We start from the raw sequence: 10,156 nt of genomic DNA, 5'->3' as shown, positions 1-10,156 counted from the left end.
CTGGCATCCCAGCCCCTTGGCTGCGTCGCTGCCTGCGAGGCTGTGCTGTGGGCCTGGTGGGACACTCGTCCCTCACCCACGTTGGCTGCAGGACTCTTGTCCCCAGAGTTGTTTCGGATGGTCAGAGAAGTCTTTGGAGAGCTGGAGTGTTGCCTGCGGCGTGCCGAGCACATCTGTCTCCACAGGGGCTGTAGGCCCACGTGCGGACCCGCTCTGAGAGCTGGTCCTGAGGGGTTCAGCCTTGACTTTGTCTTGGGAATAAGAAAATCTCTTGTGCTTTTCCATTTTGCTTTCTGTTCGCTTCCGTGATAACGTCATATTTAGACTTGCAGCTGCATAAACTTCAAATTCCTTGAGCCAGACAACTGCTCTTCTGTTGTCTTTTGCAGTGTTTCTGGTTCTGTAACAGTGGGTTTGCTGCCATGCCCGGCGCATTGTGTTCAGCCGCCAGGGAGCTGCGATGCAGCACGCTGAGCACGCTCCCGGTCTGGAGGGGAACCCCCACACGGGGCAGGGACGGGCCCTTCGGGGCGGGTGTCACAGCCGTGGTGGTGGGGACGAGTGGCGGATGGGGCCACAGCGCCAGCTCTGCCATGGAGGGGGCGCGGGAGGGAAGGAGACCCATGTTCCCTAAGGTCGCCCTGTCCCTGCTCCGGGGAGCACATCGCGTGGTGGGATCAGGGGATTTTCAAGCAGTGTGCGTTGCTCCGGCCCTGCTGCGTGGTGAGAGCGTTGGCCGGTGCAGGTACGGCACCCTCGGCAGGCTGAGCAAACCCTGCAGTGCTGCCTGGCTGGGTCTCCTGCTCTGTCATCCTCCTGAATAGCTCCTGGGGACGGGTCTCCCCTCCCTGCCCACAGCCCTTTCATGCAGTAAAACTTTGTATAAAAGCTGCTTGTAGATTTTCATATACATCTCCGCATGAAACAAGTTTACAGTATGTATGTTCAGTTGTTTTTTCATTCTGGAAAATCCTTTATTCTCCCTCCCTCTTTTTATTCCCTCTACCCCAAGCTGTGGCTATGGAACCATTAAACTTGAAAATACTGGCTTCTGAAGGTTTTAATTTTACTGCTATTAGCTTAATAGACCCTCAGTATCAGTACATTTAGCCATTCATCACAAAGAGCACGCTGCTACTATGTACAGCAAAATCAAAGCTTATTGCATACTTGCTATATATAGTAAGCTCTAACGTAAAATTTGGAACATTAGGTTATGACTTCACCTTCAAAGATGTTTAGGGCTTTGTATGTGCATGTAGCCAGTACTGCTTGCCAGCAGTTTATGAAGCAACATAAATCACTCTTCTTTTTCCTTTTCCCCCTTCTCTTCTGCTCTGCCAGTGGCACACAAAGGTTCTATAACTCTATATAGAGTTGTGGTGGTGATTGCTCTGATAGCTAAATTTTTAAAAACACCTGCCTGGTCACGTGAAATATTTCAGCACAGAAGATGAATGCTTGAGATTTTTCTTGGCGTGGTTTCTAGATGGTTCAGTGAACTAAAACCAAGCATCCAACTTAATTACTGTTTCTCAGTCTTCCTCCAAACAGCTTGGAGTCAGCGTCCCTGCATACTAATACAAAGTAGGAGAACAAGTCTAAAATAGACTGCACTGCATACTTGTGTGCCCCAGCACTGGATGTCTGGAGCTGCACGTCTGGTGGCATCCTGCTGATTTTCCTCTTCCCGAAAGCGCTTGCACATTTGGCTTGTGACCACTGTGACTGCGTTTGGAGACATCTAGATCCATGCTGCTTCTCCCCCTCTGTGCCATCTGTTGCCCTTCTTTCCCTCCGCTCTCTGCTCCCAGGCGTATTTTTTGGAAATGCCAGCAGGCCATACATTGTGCTATTTCTAACTGCACGCGAGCTGCGCAGATGCCCAAGAATGCGATCTGCTTACGTGAGCTGTAACTTCAGCTGCCGAAGGAGATTTGTGTCAACCAGAGGGCTTAACAACTCCCTTGGAAGCACAGCAAGCTGCTCTCTGGACTGAGGGTCTCCAAGCCCCATCCGAAGCTTTGGGCATTGCTAGTTGTGCGAGCTGAGCGAGCAAAGGGTGGGTGTCCCTCTGCAGTGTCACTGGCCTGCCATGCGCTCGGTTCTGGTGGGATCTGTGCAGGAGCAGGTTCTGTGACGGGGGCTCAGGGTGCTGGGTGCTTTCATCGTAGAATCACAGAATGGTTTGGGCTGGAAGGGACCGGTAAAGGCTGTTAATGCCACCTCCCGCCCCAGGCAGGGCCACCTCCCCCCAGCCCAGGTTGCTCCAAGCCCCGTCCAACCTGGCCTTGAACACCTCCAGGGATGGGGCAGCCACAGCTTCTCGGGGCAACCTGCCCCAGGGGACTACCGCTCGCACAGGAGAGAATTTCTTCTTAACCTCTCATCTGAATCTCCCCTCTTCCAGTTTGAAGCCATTCCCCCTCGTCCTATCACTACATGCCCTTGTAAAAAGTCCCTCCCCACCTCTCCTGGAGCCCCTTTAGGCACTGGAAGGGGCTCTGAGGTCTCCCCTTTTTCGCCTTCTCTTCTCCAGGCTGACCCCCCCCCCCTCTCCCAGCCTGTCCTCCCAGCAGAGGGGCTCCAGCCCTCCCAGCATCTCCGGGGCCTCCTCTGGCCCCGCTCCAACAGCTCCGTGTCCTTCTGCTGGTGGGACCCCCCGAGCTGGAGGCAGCACTGCAGGGGGGGCTCCCCAGAGCAGAGCAGAGCGCAGCAGAGGGGCACAATCCCCCCTCGAGGTTTCAGTGGGGTGCACGGGGGCCAGGCTGTGCAGAGCAGCACTGCTTCCCGGGCTTGGAGAGACGCACTGCATCTGTGTGGTGAGATGTACGAAGACCCTGGAAACTTGTTTCTTTGAAAACTTTTACAAATAGTGTAAAAATTAAATTTCTGTAGCTTTTCCCAAATTGCATTTATTTACTTGTTTCATTGGTAAACACAAGTGGAGGTGTCTAAAACTGCAGCTACAGTTCCCCTTCTCACACGGAGCAGGGCGAGTTCAGTGGGACGGGGGGTCAGGCGGAGGGCCGGCTGGTGCGCAGTTTGGAGAGAGCAGCGCTGGGCAGCCCGAGGCGTAGAGCCCTTCTGAGGGTGTCCTCTTACCTCTCTGGGCAAGGCTCAGACCTTCATCCTGCTTCTGTTGTGGTCAAGCAGGTATTTGCAAACCCTTGAGCGCCTCTGATTTGCACATACAGAAAGGCTACTTTGGGCCAAGAAGGAACAGGGGATTTTTGGAAACTTGGGGAAAACTCTGTGTAGAGAAGGGTGCTCGTTACTTTGAAGGAGAGGAACAAACACGACCTTCGTGCAATAGCCACGGAGCTGCTTGGCTCGTGAGGCCTGGTGACACAACGGGATGACACAGATGTTTCCCATTTTAATGCTCAGGTGTGAAAGGTAGGACTTTGAAACAAAAAATCGATGTGAAGATTCCCTAAACGCTGAAAAACTTGCAAAATGTTGTTTTTCAGCCTTGACTCATGTTTTATTTTTTCCATAAGTACCCATCGCTGACCCTGGGATGGAGGTGAATGGGAGTGTGTGGGCTGCATGACGAACTCTAACTTCGGCCTAATAAAAGACTTGAGGAATCTGCCTGCCTGTATCCTGCAGACTAGAGGAGGATGCACTGGTGCCTGGTTTATTTTTTCTAAATCTGCTCGATGCATCTGTTTTGCACTCTGTATGTACCTTTATAGAATATGTAGGCTTTGCATTAGCTGGTTTATGAACTCTCGCACATCCTGAGATTATGCACTTCTGAAATGGGCTTCTCGCGTCCGGCAGTGATGACAGAGATGGGGCTTAGTGCTTCAGTTTCTGGAGTGCTTGTGCTCTTCATACCTACAGTCCCTGCGCCCATCTCTAGCGCTTCAGTCAGCTGGAAAGTGCTCTCTCAGTTCTGTGCTGGTGGGTGAGGGCTGGGTCTCCCGTTTGTCCTGAGGCCACCAGGCTGGGTCCTGGTAGCCACGGGCAGCGGAAAGCTCTTTGTGCACTGGTCCCCACAGATACTGCGTGGAGTGAAGGTCCACGTGTGGCTCCTCTGCCTGCGCAAGCCAAGGTGACTCAGCTCCCCTTAGCGAGAGGGTCACAAGTGCGCTCCGGCTCTTGTGCCTGAGCCTTTCCCGCAGGAACCCCGGCAGCGGCCCTGCGCCAGTCGTCTCTCGGTCACTGGGTACATGTGTCTCTCTGGAAGGGAGGAGCTGGGCCTTTTTTTAATGAAGGATTTTTTTCATTAACTTGATTAATTTCTGAGGGCGTGAATGCTTTTAACTGATGTACCAGTTCCTGTTTAATCTGCCTTAGATTCTTGCTATTATAGGATCAGACAGACTTGTTTTCTTTACAAAGCAGGTACTGTCTGTAGAAACGAAGCCCTGCGGGAGCTGCTCAGCTGCCTGTCGGAGTCCTCTGGGTTCCCCAGCCCCATCCCTCCCCTCCGGGCTGCGGGCAGATGCGACCACTTGATCCTCCTGAGCTTGAGCCAGGGCTGCCTCGCCACCCGTCCCCCAAGGGGGGATGTCTGGAGGAAGACTGATTTGACGATGCTCAGTTACAGCCTGCTGTTAATTGCGTTATGATTAGAAAATATTCCTCAGAGTAAGCTGCTTGGGCGGAGAAAACGAGCAGGCTTCTTGCTGCCATCGCTCCCCAACCTGCCATGACGCGCAGGGTAAGTGGGGCTTGGGCTGCGACGGGAGAGGGGCTGAGGCCTTCCAGATAAACTCTTGGAAGGAGGTGGGTTCCAAACACATGTGCGTGTCTCCTGGTCTTCACCTGGAGCTGTCTGTGAGTGTCTGGTGGTGGTGGCACGGCCCTGGGCGCCCGGCCGCACACTGGTACACGCAGGTATCCTTTGTGCTGCACCTGGAACTCTCATGAAGGCAAAACGCACAGGGCCCGGGGCGCTCCCTGTGCCGCAGAGGGGGTGCTGGGGATGTCCTGCACCTGAAGGGTGAAGGCACGAGTCCCTGAGCAGGGCAGAGCTGGTGGGAGCAGGGTCCCCACGCATCAGCACACTCGACGTACAGTGATCTTGGAAGATAAATCGGCTTTCTGCACTCTGCTGCAGCTGTTAAATCTGAATTTGTGAATGGCTTTATTTGATCCAAAACTTCATTTTTTTAATCATGAATAAACACTTGGCTTCAGGAGAGCTTTCTTGGCTTGCCTTTTGACATACAGCTTAGCACACAGGCTGCTGGATCATGCCGTTGCCCTGAGTCAGCCGGTCTGTTATGTGTTCGTTACTCATGTGTGTATCGAGGCTACAGCAATGGCCAGAATGTAGTGTTCAGGCTGCTGCTCCGTCTTGAAGATATTTTTTTTTTAACAGAAATCTCTGAAGTTTTCCAGCAACAAGGTGAGAGCCTGTAAGTGACTGTTGCTGTGTTGCTCCTCGTGAACGCATGTTGAAAACTGCTGGGTCTGCTCAGGGCTTGCTCAAAACACCCCAGCCTCTGCCCCTTGCCGAGCCGGGCTGCCGAGCTCTGCGTTTCCAGGCCAGGGACAAGCGCCCGTCTGTCTGTCCGCAGGCACACAGCACTCAGCAGGGTGGTGAGGTTTCCACATTTCGAGACATGGAGCATCAGCTGTTTTAAAGCAGTTTGCCGTTTTGCTGGTCGCACCAACTTTCTGCGGCCAGAGCAGAGAATCCCCGGTCCTTGCCCCCAGGAACTCTCGCGAGCGACTGCATTTCAGTCTCAACCTCGTCCCTGCGACGTGGCAGCCTCTGCCCTGGCACAGGCAGAAGCCTTCACCGGGCGGTGATTTGGCATCGTGCTTCTGTTGTGATGCTTCCTTCCTCCAAGTCTGAAAATCACAAAGAATGCAACTGGCCCGAGGGCTTGCTGCCACCTCCTCAACAAGGAAATGCATTTTTCCTGCTTAGACCAAATATTCTCAATCTGTAATCTGTCTGTAAAGGGTCAGCTTTTTGCAAAAACCATTTGAGGCACATTCTGCCGAGTCCGTGGACCTCACTGAGGCTTTGGTAGATGCAAGATAATAAGCCTGCAAGTGAAGTTGTGTGCTCTTGAAAACCTCGCCGTTCATCAGAAGGTAAATGAATAGATTCTCCTGTGAGATTACGTATAAACGTACTCTCTGTCAACGATAGGTAGTAGAGCCTTGTTGTGAGACATCCCAGTTTCTCAGGAGTGGGATGATTCTGGTAAATACTGATGGAGTTTATACAACCTGACTGCAGTCCTTCTCTGGAATATAGGCGTCAGGGCAGATGTTCGTGGTGTATTAAATCAGCTCTTTGAAGTCTCAAATGTATGGGCAACACTGAAGGTTATTCTGGATTCCAAATCTGGGCAAATCAGTGTCGCTTTGGTTCCATGCCTGTGGAAGAGGTGCTGCCACGTTTTCAGTGGTGTTGGAAATGCCATCATCTTCCCGCATTTGGTGTTGGCATTCTTGGTGTATTGTGCTGTGTAGTTGTAAGTTACAAACCTCCACTGTGAGGGGTTTTTAAAGGTCTTTGATCCTTTTGCTTCATAGCATTAATCCTGTTTGTCAAGAACATGGACTTGAGCCTGTGTGTCCTGTGGTTCCGCCTGGTCCACGTGAGTTGATTTGGCACAGACGTGTGTTAGGGCTGCTCAGACTTTTGAACTGCCTCAAACCGAATTGCCTTTGAAGTGTGGTGCAATGATGTTTTTGCAACTGAAAAGTGTAACTGTAGATCTCCATGCCATTTTTTCATTCATTTCTGTATCACTGAGTTGTTTCATGTGTCTTCTGGTTTCTTCACTTGATCTCGAAGACAAATAGGTGCTCCCTTTGAACTCTTCAAGGCTTCCACTGTGTAACTTGACTTACAGTTCAAGTACCTCTTGCATGCAGGGGTGCAGATGAGGACTCCTCTCTTTTGTCGTTTTTTGGTTTGAGAGGCACATCCCTCTCCAGCTGACGTGTCTTTTCAAGCCTGCCATCTGCCCTCGGTGTTAGTGGCTGGTATCTAGCGGGGCGGCCAGGCGACAGCAGTGTAGCACATGAGGCGTGGGGACCCTCGTTACCTTTTGGTAGCTGTGGTTTGGAGTGTGTTGTTTTGCACTTCTGAATTAGGAACGAGCATCTCGCCCGCTCTCGTTGCCTGGTCGGTCGTGGTCTGGTGCGCTCGGATACAGCCGCCCCCGGAGGGCTGGGGGGGCAGGGAGCCGTGCCTGGTCCTTCCAGAGGCACTGGCTGTCCCGAGGGCTCCGCAGCGCTGCCACCGCATGTGCTTGCTTCTGCAGCTCACAACCAGCAGCGGTCTGGGGTGGGAAGGGGAGTCTGCAGCGGGGGTGGCGAGGGGACGGGGGATGTCAGTTACCTCTGGAGGCAACGGGAGAAGGTGGCGTGGCTGCTCTGCCTCTTCATTAACAGCGACTGGAGCGCTGCGGCAGCAGTCGATGTCCTGAGGCAGTTGCAGGTATGTAGGAAAGCTTCTGTACGGCTTGCTCTCAAGGGGAAAATAATCCCGTTTTATAGATTGTGTTTGAAAAGTGGAGGCAGATGTTCTTCACGTGGCTCTCTCTGTAGGGACTCGTGGCAGATTAACCTACAGTAACCCACCCCGCATGGGGACTTAGAAGTCTGTAAGCCAGAGACTGAAGATTTATTATCATCACTGAAATTCATATCACGTCTGTCTTGGAGAAAATTCCCGCTCTTGCTTTGGGTTTGTTAACTTGACGGGTTTCTTCCAAAGCTATAGCTGCTGCTGGTCTTGCCTGCGGGGCCAGCCGGGAGCAGGAAAATTCCTGGCTATATTTAGAGGAAACCTGGAGCCTGTGCCTCGCCACTAATGCCGGTCTGTTCTGTGCCGCCTGCAGTAACCTCTCCCTCTTTCACTTTCTTCAAGGTAACAGAAGATAAGAGCACAGCTGTTCTCCTAGAGCTCTGGTCGCGAAGTCTGTAAACATCCTGACATGCTCCCCAGGAGAATCTGGAGGTGGCCGTGCGCATGGCAGGAGGACGAGTTTCCTTGTCAGCTCGCACTGCTTTTCATCTGGGACAGGTGACAGGCACCGGGACGTGGAGTTAGGAGGCTCTTCTGGTGTGAGGCTGGCAGGAAACTCTTAAGGATATCTTACCCTAGAATGAGAATTTGACAAGTCAGATACGGCAATGAACTAGGAGAACAGCAAAAGCCACAACTTGGAATGTATTTATTACTTAAAAGTTAGCTATTCTTGATAAAATCCCAAAAATTATTGCTGCTGCTTATTTTACTTACAGATGTCACACACTTGTTAATTTTAAAGCTACCGAACTTTTACTCGATACTGTACTCTGAGAAATGTAATTGGAGCAGGACATGCAATAGAATGAAATCATTGTAGAGTCTTAAGTACAATGGACTCACTTTTGTCTCTATTAAAACTTGGAAAATGTGCAACACATAACTACGTGGCTGTCGTTGCATATGTTAAAGCTTTTTCATGTCGTTTACTACCGAGCTGAGAGGATCAATGTTTTCAGGTACGTGAACAAGCAGCCACCTGGTAACCTGGGTGGGTTTGCGTCCTAAACGTGTGCCCCCTTAAGTCCCCTGTAACAGCGGGCAGCACAGCCGTGCCTTGCTCGTGCTGCGCGCGTGGAGGCGGTGGTTAGCGTAACAGCCTCAATGGGAGAGTGAGTTAACGTTTCGAACTAACTTTTGTGTTCACACCTAGTCAGCGAGTGTAATCTAAGGCCCCTTGAACACGTGTTGTTGGATAGAGAGGATCTTCATCCTTACACATGACCAGAAATGATTAGCAGTCTTAAAAAACAGGAAACAGCCTACAGCTTTGTACCAAATTTAGAGTACAAATGGTTTACAAACTAAAGGGACCTAGGGACAAGCTTTTGAAACTGTAGTGGTTAATTTTTTAGCTTTTGCATTAGTGTAGCTTTCCCTTGGGTTCCCTCAGTCTAGAAACATTAATTTGTGGTCATCTGTTGCTTCTGATGCTGGAGAAAGCAGTTCAGAGTTGTCCCTGCTAGGTAAAATGTTGTCTGCATGCAGAAGGTTACCTTCGAGCTACCGGATCGTTGCACAGATTCCCCTTCCTGCTTGTTCTTAATCTGTTGCAGCAAACACCGTGATGAACTATTGTCGAATGAGAAGAAGGAGTGGGTTGGAAAGCACGCAAGCTCGTGTTTTCCTGGTTCGTGCTGGTTCATATTGTGGTCTTTTGAATGTCAGCAAGAGAAGCCAAAGCTTCCCTTTTCTCTTTAACAACAACAAAGTTTAACAGGAGGCGTTCGACACCAAAAACCCCTTCTGCTGAGTCTCAGTAAGAGCGTACAATGAGTCGAATATGTTTCCCATAGAACAGTTGGAAGACTGCGGTATAAAACACGCAGGCTAAAATGCAGTGCTGAAATAGGACATCTGTCTCCCCAGAACGCTTTTGGCCACCTCTGCAAACAAATCAATGAGCTTCCTGTTTTCCAAAAATAAGTGCAAGAAGGACAGCAGTATATAGCAAAGGAATGTTCTCCCGCACCTTGTGTGAAGCCGTTGTGCGGCACTTGTTTACCTGGGCGTCCGCTCTGCCCATCCCGAAGCAGACTGCTCGCCTGGCCAAGATGCTCTTGTGCACTGAGTACTCCCACTGATGGAGAGAACAGTTCGACCTTTCTCAGCCCCTCTCTGTCCGTCTTCAGGAGTTTCTTTGTGGGCTTTTTTTCCTAGCGTCTTCTCGAGCTAGGCCTAGGGTTAGCTGATGGCTGTGTGAGGTAGTTTTTGTGTTTGCTGCTCATACAGTCCTTTATTGTAAGAAATTCCTGCCAAGAAGTGTTGCAAAGCTTTTTGGCTGCAGCGTTACAGCAGTTAGCTGAAAGGAGTTACAAGCAGCCTTCTGTCCATTTAAAAAATTAAAAAAAAAAAAGGGGGGCAAAATAAAAATAACCAACCCCTGACTCCCCCACCCTCTCAGAAAAGCGCTTTCTACTCCCGTCCCGCGAAGGGCTGCTCCTGCCTGCACGTGGAAAGGCCGCGCCATGGCTGGCGGAGATGCCAAGAGCAACAGGTGAGTGTGGGCTGCCTTCCTGGGCAGGCTAGCAGATGGCACTCAGGTCCCGCAAGCAGGCAGAAACATCCTTGGGAGCGAGCGTTCGGTCTCTGCTGGGTGCGAGAGAGACTTACGATACCTCACACTTGGGGCCACCGCTC

At 51.2% G+C, this 10,156-nt stretch overlaps 1 protein-coding gene across 1 annotated transcript in view; it reads left to right on the top strand.

Annotated features, from left to right (window-relative positions):
• Positions 1–8,395, top strand: part of PWWP2B (PWWP domain containing 2B) — an 81,206-nt gene extending 72,811 nt beyond the window's left edge. Inside the window, exon 4 of the mRNA XM_009892738.1 lies at positions 7,856–8,395. The gene's annotated coding sequence lies outside the window, so the exon portion shown is untranslated. The remainder of the gene's footprint in view (positions 1–7,855) is intronic.
• The last annotated feature ends 1,761 nt before the right edge of the window (positions 8,396–10,156 follow it).

The sequence above is a fragment of the Charadrius vociferus genome, unplaced genomic scaffold (assembly GCF_000708025.1).
Source record: "Charadrius vociferus isolate BGI_N301 unplaced genomic scaffold, ASM70802v2 scaffold38, whole genome shotgun sequence".
Classification (NCBI taxonomy): domain Eukaryota; kingdom Metazoa; phylum Chordata; class Aves; order Charadriiformes; family Charadriidae; genus Charadrius; species Charadrius vociferus.
This window is presented reverse-complemented; position numbering and strand designations above follow the sequence as displayed.